The 8698-nt window shown below is 54.3% G+C and overlaps 2 long non-coding RNA genes across 2 annotated transcripts; both read left to right on the top strand.

Annotated features, from left to right (window-relative positions):
- The first annotated feature begins 282 nt into the window (after window positions 1-282).
- Window positions 283-932, top strand: LOC143332203 (uncharacterized). The gene is made up of 3 exons (XR_013078186.1): window positions 283-418; window positions 503-575; window positions 658-932. It is a non-coding gene; the product is annotated as an uncharacterized LOC143332203 (long non-coding RNA).
- A 6572-nt stretch (window positions 933-7504) lies between these two features.
- Window positions 7505-8154, top strand: LOC143332197 (uncharacterized). Its single transcript, XR_013078184.1, has 3 exons — window positions 7505-7640; window positions 7725-7797; window positions 7880-8154. It is a non-coding gene; the product is annotated as an uncharacterized LOC143332197 (long non-coding RNA).
- The last annotated feature ends 544 nt before the right edge of the window (window positions 8155-8698 follow it).

Here is an 8698-nt window from a genome sequence, read left to right as displayed (position 1 = left end):
TTGCTCCTATATGTTATCCCATTGTAATAATTTAGAAATTGCACCTTTGTACATTAAATACAGCACACATCTTCTCCTTTTATTCAAGGCAGCATAAATGAATTCTAAGTTGCAAATACATGTATTACATTTAGCCAGTCCTATTTTATGAGGGTGAACAGTGTTGTGTACTATGATCAAATGAATAATAATGCAAGAAAGTACTTGTCTAATTTCCGATTGTAGCAGTACGATATGCTGCTGGGGCTGAATACCGGTGGGTCGGCTGCTCTGTACTATACCTGACGCGTTAGCCTATCGGTGCAGAGGGCGAAGGTATAAAAGGTAGACTGTGTCCCTCCCTCATCCTCTCTCACTTCCTGGCTCGAAGGCCCTTCCGCTTCCCAGCCTTCCACTTCCTCCTCTCTTCTCCGTGCAGGTAGGTACGCGGCCGCATACCGGCAGGTTATTTTTAGCTCACCTTAGCCTATTAAATGGTTCGGCTGTGTGTTTTTCTTTTAAGTGGCCCATCGTGGTTAAGAGGATGGTGGCGATCTTCCTGGCTGGCCGTAAGTTTTAGACAGAAAGGAGACCAGGTACGGACACATTAGTGTAGGGTTAGCCTAGCAATAGCTGGCTAGCCCAGGTGTTAAACGCCTCACTGGTCTGTGTTCACAGCGGCGCTAAGGCATCACCGGCGCACCACAGACGCTCCTCTTTGCACCGAGCCGTGCAGCGCCTCTGCATCTCTCTCCTCACTGGCTGAATGCCGTTGATCCGGACCAGGGGATCAATCCGGGATGTTAAGATAAGTGCAGGAACGCTGCTGCTTCGCCGACCCCTATTGCCTGTCTCTCGTGCATATTGCTCCTGCTCCTGCTTCCGCTTCGCTCGCTACTGCCTGCTCCGCTCGCCGCTGCTTGCCCAGCTTGCTATCGCTGCCACCGCATCGTGTCGGGACTAGTTTGGAGTGGTTGTTTGGGCCTTGGTACTTCGGTCCAGCTCCTCTCCTAACATCGGGCCCCAGCGGTGGTTGCCCAGCCTGGACTGTGTGTGCGTGTGTGCGTGTGCGAGTGTGCGTGTGCGTGCGTGCGTGTGTGGACGGGTGAGTGCGCGTGTGTGTGTGGGGGGGGCTCCGATGGGATAAGGCACTCTTGCCTGTTAGAGTGCATTGTGTTACTTTTTTTGGTTGGTTAGTTATTAATTAATTTTCATTTCGAATTAAGGTTCATGTAAATTTGTTCTTTAGTTTCTCTGGCCAGAGGCTTGTGTTCTTTGTTTCCTTTTTTTGGTTTGTTTGTTTGTTTTTTGGTTTTCCTTTGTTGCTACCCCGTGCTTGCCTTTTGTGGCTTTTAATGCCAATAACTTGTGACAATTGTAACTAATTGTGTTCTCCCCTCTCCTTTCTAGTTGTTGGGAGCCGACGGTGGTGGTGGTGTCCCGGGTGGCGGTGTCCCGTGTGTGGTGTGATTTTGGAGTTTAGTTTGTGGTGCAATTCACTTTTGGGTTAGGTGTCACGTGTGAGTGGGGTGCTCCTCTTTTACGTTGGACCTCCTCCCCCAGGTCTCCCCTGCACTGTCGGTAAGCTTCCCCGTTGGAGTGGAGTGTTAACACCTTAGTTTTCTTTTAAAATTTGTTTTCTTTTACCTTGCATGATTTGTTAATAAACCTTTGGTTGACATTGAACCACACCTCCGTCCTCCTTTGTATAACTTACCTGCGTGCCTCTCCACTATCCAGAATTCCCTGGGTGAAAAATCCCAGGGTGGCGTTGTCGGTTTTCCTATTCAAATTTATATACTCTGACCTTGTCCATAAGACTGTATCAGCCCTCGTACCGCCACAACTTGGCGTTGTCGGCAGGATATACTTAGTAAGGGTGAGGTGTGTGTTCTTTGTGGTTTTTTTTTTTTTTTGGTCCTTCTGTTTGTTTTTTTTTCTTTTTCATACCTGATTTGCCTATTCCCCTGATTGTAAATTGTGTGTGAAGGCATCAAGTGGAGGCGAAGCAGCAGTGGGTTTCCTGTTTATCGTGGTAAGATTGGTGTCCAGAGTTATTGTTACAGTCAAAGACAATGGAGGGAGAGCTGCAAGAATTGAGGGACTTGGTGGCACAGTTGAGGGCGGAGAACGATAGGTTGCAGCGGGAGCAGGCTGCGGCCGTGCCTGGCCCTAGTGCTGCACCTCCCGTTCCCACTGAGCCTCTTCTAGCACCCTCCACCTCTAGTGCCCCTGTAACAGAGAGGCTGATCTTGGTACCCCGAGACAGGAAGTGCCCAGTCTTTAGGGGTAGGTCAGGCCTAGGGCTAGAAGAGTGGATAGAAGAGGTTCAGGCATGTATGAGAGCTCGCCACCTGTCCCCAATCGATCAGGCCTTTTTTCTTTTTGACCACTTGGAGGGAGAGCCGCGTGAAGAGATAAAGTATCGTTCCAGTGCAGAGAGAAGTGACCCGGCTGCAATTATTTCTGTTCTCCGGGAGCTGTATGGTTGCTCAGACTCGTACGTTGCCTTACAAGAAGCCTTTTTCTCGCGGCGCCAGCAAGAGGGGGAAACTCTTCAGGAGTTCTCCCTCGCGCTAATGAGTCTGATGACGTCTGTGAAACAGCGTGCTCCGAGTGACATGCTAAATGCAGATGTTCTACTGCGTGACCAATTCGTTGAGAATGTTATTGATGGTTCCCTTCGCCGTGAGCTAAAGCAGCTTGTACGCAGGCAGCCTGCTGTCACCCTGCTCGAGGTAAGAGCAGAGGCAATTAGGTGGGAGCGAGAGGGGTTGCCGGGAGGTGTGCGGGGCCGGAGTCATTCGGTTCCCTCTCTGCTTGGGTTACAGTGCAGTGTTCAGAGTGCCCCTCCGGCGGCTAATCCACCTCAGGTGGGTGAGCTGCTGGAGGTGAAAGAGATGTTAAGGCTCCAACAGGAACAGCTTAACAAGCTCACAGAAACCCTGGTTCAGCTGCAGGCCAGCCAGCAGCGCAGTCATCCTCCCCACCGTGGCCCCGTAATTTGCAGGCGGTGTCAGCAACCTGGCCATTTTGCCAGGGAGTGTGAAGCAGGGCGTGCACTTTCCCGCCCTAGACCTTTAGCGCCCGCTTCTTCTCGGCCAGGCATGCTTCATGAATCAGTTCAGCACCCGGGAAACTAGCGCCCGCCGAACTGCAGAGCCAAAGTTCGGGGGGAGCAACCACCGGCTCACCACTTATCTTGGGGGATGGGGACGAAGCTAAGCTAATTGCTGCTTGTCCACACGTGGATGTGGTCATGGGGCAAGTCGTGGTTCCTTGTCTGGTGGACACCGGGTCAATGGTGTCCACCATTACCGAGAGCTTCTTTCGGCAGCACTTTGAGGCTTGGGGCCAAGAGAGGCTTCGGTCCTGCCATTGGCTGCAGCTTCGAGCAGCCAACGGGCTGCCCATCCCCTACCTTGGCTACTTGGAGCTTGAAGTAGAGCTTTGTGGTAGGCTTTTGCCAGGGTGTGGGGTACTGGTGGTCAAAGACCCTCCGGCGGATGCTTCTCCTCATGCACCTGGTGTTTTGGGGATGAACATCCTACAGAGATGTTATAGGGTGCTGTTCGGACAACATGGACTAGGCTTGTTTGATCTACCCATTGTCACTGGAGCCCCAGAGTCCGTGGTGCAGGCATTGCAGAGGTGCCATCAGGCCTCCAAAGACCCTCCTTCTGAGGCCGCCGGTACGGTCAAGGTGCGAGGCAGGAAGGCGTGCCGCATTCCTGGTGGCACCATGCAGGTGGTCCTGGCAACGTGTTCAGCACAGTACTCTGGCACTACTGTGCTCTTTGAGCCCTCTGATCAGGGACTTCCTGCTGGACTGTTGGCATCCCCAGCACTGGTTCGAGTCGAGAACGGTACTGCATACATCCCCATTGTGAATGTGGGCTCCTCGGATGTGCTGCTTTATCCTCGAACAGTGGTAGGTGCCCTGAGTGAGGTTCGTGTGGTGAGCTTGCCTCCTGGTGTTGAGGAGGTTCCATCTCATGCAGCCACTATGGCATCCCAGGTTGTGGCCCCTCCACTGTCAGACCCAGTGGATGCAGTGGACCTGTCGGCTTTGTCAGCCGAAGAACAAGAGGAAGCGCGAGGCCTTCTTCGTAAGCACACCACAGTCTTCTCTTCTCACGACGGTGATTTGGGCTGCACTGACTTGATTTCTCATGAAATCCCTCTCTTGGATGACACCCCCGTCCGTCAACGCTACCGGCGTATTCCCCCATCGGAATACGAGGTGGTTAAAGAGCATATCAACCAGCTGCTCGGTGCGCAGGTCATCCGGGAAAGCAGCAGCCCTTTCGCTTCGCCAATCGTGCTGGTTAAGAAGAAAGACGGCAGTCTGCGCTTGTGCGTCGACTACCGGCAACTTAACAGCAGGACCAGAAAGGACGCCTTCCCTCTTCCTCGTATCGAGGAATCGCTGGATGCACTGACTGGGGCCCGCTGGTTTTCCACTATGGATTTAGCCAGCGGGTACAATCAGGTTCCAGTTGCGGAGGCCGACCGACCCAAGACAGCTTTTTGCACTCCTTTCGGGCTGTTTGAGTGGAACCGCATGCCCTTTGGGCTGTGTAATGCCCCTAGCACCTTCCAGCGGCTCATGCAGAGGATCTTTGGAGACCAGCAATGTCAGTCCTTGCTTTTGTATCTGGACGACATTGTGGTCTTCTCCGCCACCTTTCAACAACATCTCGAGCGGCTGGAGGTGGTGCTGCAGCGGTTGCAACAGGAGGGCCTGAAGGCCAAGCTGTCAAAGTGCTCCTTCTTCCAGCAAGAGGTGAGCTACCTCGGGCATGTCATTTCTGCCAATGGTGTCTCCACAGACCCAGGCAAGGTGGAGGTGGTAGCCAACTGGCAACCCCCCACTACCATCTTGGAGCTGCGGTCCTTTCTCGGTTTTGCCAGCTACTATCGCCGCTTCGTGGAGGGTTTCGCCAAGTTGGCTGCCCCTCTACACCGCCTTGTGGCCGAGCTTGGGGGATCCAAGTCCAAGCGGTCGGCAGGCCGGGTGGCAGAGAAGTGGACCCCAGAACACCAGCACAGCTTTGAGGCCTTAAAATCTAGGCTCACCAATGCTCCTGTGCTTGCCTACGCTGACTTTTCCCTCCCCTTCATCCTGGAGGTGGACGCGAGTCATGGGGGTTTGGGCGCAGTACTCTCACAAGAGCAGGATGGGAAGGTCCGGCCAATAGCGTATGCAAGCCGAGGTTTGAGGCCTACAGAGCGCAACCCAGCCAATTACAGCTCCATGAAGCTGGAGTTTTTGGCCTTAAAGTGGGCCATGACGGAGAAGTTCCGTGAGTACCTGCTCGGTCACCGGTGTATTGTCTTTACAGACAATAACCCGCTCAGCCACTTGTCATCTGCCAAACTCGGTGCTCTGGAACAGCGCTGGGCAGCCCAGCTTGCGGCCTTTGACTTTGAGGTTCGCTACCGCCCGGGTAAGAGCAATGCAAATGCGGATGCCCTGTCCCGCCTGCACCCACCGGTGGCAGTGGATCTCGACGCTGTCGCCCCTGGAACCACACTCCCACCACCCCTGAAGCAAGCTCTGCAAGCTCGGGGGCTTGAAGCCCGTCAGGCTGCCGTCTTAGCTTTGCCTCAGCATCTGCTTGCTGACATTAGCACACTTCAGCAGGCTGACCCTGTGATTGGGGAGGTGCTAGCGTTTTGGAGGCAGCAGCGATATCCTGACCGGGAGGAGCGCAAGCAGCTATCCCCGCTAGCTTTGGTTCTCCTCAAGCAGTGGGATCGGCTGACGGAAGGGGCTGGAGTGGTCTACCGGCAGGTTTTGCGCCCAGATGGTGGAGAAGCAGTTCTCCAGGTCCTGTTGCCAGTCGCGTTGAAGAACAAGGTCCTCACCGAGGTTCACCAAAACCACGGCCACCAAGGTGTGGACAGGACCTTAGAACTGCTTAGGCAGCGGTGCTATTGGCCCGGGATGACCTCTGATGTGAGGCACTGGTGCCAAGCCTGTGAGCGGTGCCAGGTGGCCAAGGATCCAGGGCCACCGGTCCGGAGCTTCATGGGGCATCTGCTAGCCTCAGAGCCTAACGAACTGTTGGCCATGGATTACACCATGCTGGAACCCACCTGTAATGGGCTGGAGAGTGTCCTTGTGCTGACTGATGTGTTCAGCAAATATACCCTTGCTGTTCCCACTCGCGATCAGAGAGCCTCTACTGTGGCCCAGGTGCTGGTCACTGAGTGGTTCTCTAAGTTTGGTGTCCCGGCCCGCATACATTCCGATCAAGGTCGGAATTTTGAAAGCGCACTCATCCGACAGCTTTGTGGACTTTATGGGATCGAGAAGTCCCGAACCACCCCATACCATCCAGAAGGGAATGGGCAATGCGAGCGGTTTAACCGCACGCTTCACGACCTGTTGCGCACCCTTCCAGCCTCTCGAAAACGCGATTGGCATTCTTGCCTACCACAGGTACTGTATGCCTATAATACCACCCCCCATCAATCGACTGGGGAGTCGCCCTTTTTCCTCATGTTTGGTCGTGAGGCAAGGCTCCCTGTTGATTTCTTGTTGGGGAGGGTGCAGGATCCTGTTGGTGGGACAGTAAATGAGTGGGTGCAAGAGCACCAGACTCGGTTGCAACTGGCCTTCGAAGGGGTCCGAGACAGGCTAAAGGCTGCAGCTGAGCGCCGAAAAAGGAGCCATGATCAGACCGTTCGGTCTGGGCCCCTCGTGGAGGGTCAGATGGTCCTATTGCGGGATTTTGGCAGGAGAGGTCGGTGTAAGATTCAGGATAAGTGGAATCCAACTCTGCATAGGGTGCTTAAGGCCCCCACTGGAGAAGGTCCTGTGTATACGGTTGCCCCAGTAGATGACCTTACCAAAGTCAAGAGGGTGCACCGAACACTGCTTAAGGCCGTTGTGGGGATTGCTTCTCCAGACAGCATTCCTGCCTCCCCTTCCACCCCACCTGACCCGCTTGTGGCGCACGGTGAATCTTCAGACGAGGATTTGATGGCCTTGGTAAAGGAGACCCCTGCTCTACCAGCCGGGCGAGTGGTAAGAGAAGTCCAAATGGCACCTGCAGTGGCACCATCTGCCGCTGCGACAGTACCTTTGGCCCTGTTCCATTCTGCACCCTCAGCTGTCTCCCCTCCAGAGAGCAGTGTGACTGCTGTGCAACGTATGGCCCAGCCAGCGTCAGCCCCTCCTGCTGAGGCGGCAGTACCCCTACCCTCCACTCATTCTGCCCCTGTCGTAGTCCCTCCCCCAGGGAGTAACGAAGTGGTCATGCGGCGGACAGTCCGATCCACAGCTGGCCATCATTCAAACCCCCATCATCTTCCCAGGCCTGCCAACGAAATGGCCCAGGCAAGGCCTCCACCTGCCCAGTCGAATGCTGTGTCTGCTTTCTTTAGACCCTGGCACTAATGTTACCTTGTTCCAGCGCATCGTCGGGTCGACGATGGAAAAGGGGGGGGTGGATTGTAGCAGTACGATATGCTGCTGGGGCTGAATACCGGTGGGTCGGCTGCTCTGTACTATACCTGACGCGTTAGCCTATCGGTGCAGAGGGCGAAGGTATAAAAGGTAGACTGTGTCCCTCCCTCATCCTCTCTCACTTCCTGGCTCGAAGGCCCTTCCGCTTCCCAGCCTTCCACTTCCTCCTCTCTTCTCCGTGCAGGTAGGTACGCGGCCGCATACCGGCAGGTTATTTTTAGCTCACCTTAGCCTATTAAATGGTTCGGCTGTGTGTTTTTCTTTTAAGTGGCCCATCGTGGTTAAGAGGATGGTGGCGATCTTCCTGGCTGGCCGTAAGTTTTAGACAGAAAGGAGACCAGGTACGGACACATTAGTGTAGGGTTAGCCTAGCAATAGCTGGCTAGCCCAGGTGTTAAACGCCTCACTGGTCTGTGTTCACAGCGGCGCTAAGGCATCACCGGCGCACCACAGACGCTCCTCTTTGCACCGAGCCGTGCAGCGCCTCTGCATCTCTCTCCTCACTGGCTGAATGCCGTTGATCCGGACCAGGGGATCAATCCGGGATGTTAAGATAAGTGCAGGAACGCTGCTGCTTCGCCGACCCCTATTGCCTGTCTCTCGTGCATATTGCTCCTGCTCCTGCTTCCGCTTCGCTCGCTACTGCCTGCTCCGCTCGCCGCTGCTTGCCCAGCTTGCTATCGCTGCCACCGCATCGTGTCGGGACTAGTTTGGAGTGGTTGTTTGGGCCTTGGTACTTCGGTCCAGCTCCTCTCCTAACATCGGGCCCCAGCGGTGGTTGCCCAGCCTGGACTGTGTGTGCGTGTGTGCGTGTGCGAGTGTGCGTGTGCGTGCGTGCGTGTGTGGACGGGTGAGTGCGCGTGTGTGTGTGGGGGGGGCTCCGATGGGATAAGGCACTCTTGCCTGTTAGAGTGCATTGTGTTACTTTTTTTGGTTGGTTAGTTATTAATTAATTTTCATTTCGAATTAAGGTTCATGTAAATTTGTTCTTTAGTTTCTCTGGCCAGAGGCTTGTGTTCTTTGTTTCCTTTTTTTGGTTTGTTTGTTTGTTTTTTGGTTTTCCTTTGTTGCTACCCCGTGCTTGCCTTTTGTGGCTTTTAATGCCAATAACTTGTGACAATTGTAACTAATTGTGTTCTCCCCTCTCCTTTCTAGTTGTTGGGAGCCGACGGTGGTGGTGGTGTCCCGGGTGGCGGTGTCCCGTGTGTGGTGTGATTTTGGAGTTTAGTTTGTGGTGCAATT

Source organism: Chaetodon auriga, chromosome 14, assembly GCF_051107435.1.
Source record: "Chaetodon auriga isolate fChaAug3 chromosome 14, fChaAug3.hap1, whole genome shotgun sequence".
NCBI lineage: Eukaryota > Metazoa > Chordata > Actinopteri > Chaetodontiformes > Chaetodontidae > Chaetodon > Chaetodon auriga.
Note: the sequence above shows the minus strand (reverse complement) of the source record. Positions and strands in the feature narration are given on the sequence as shown.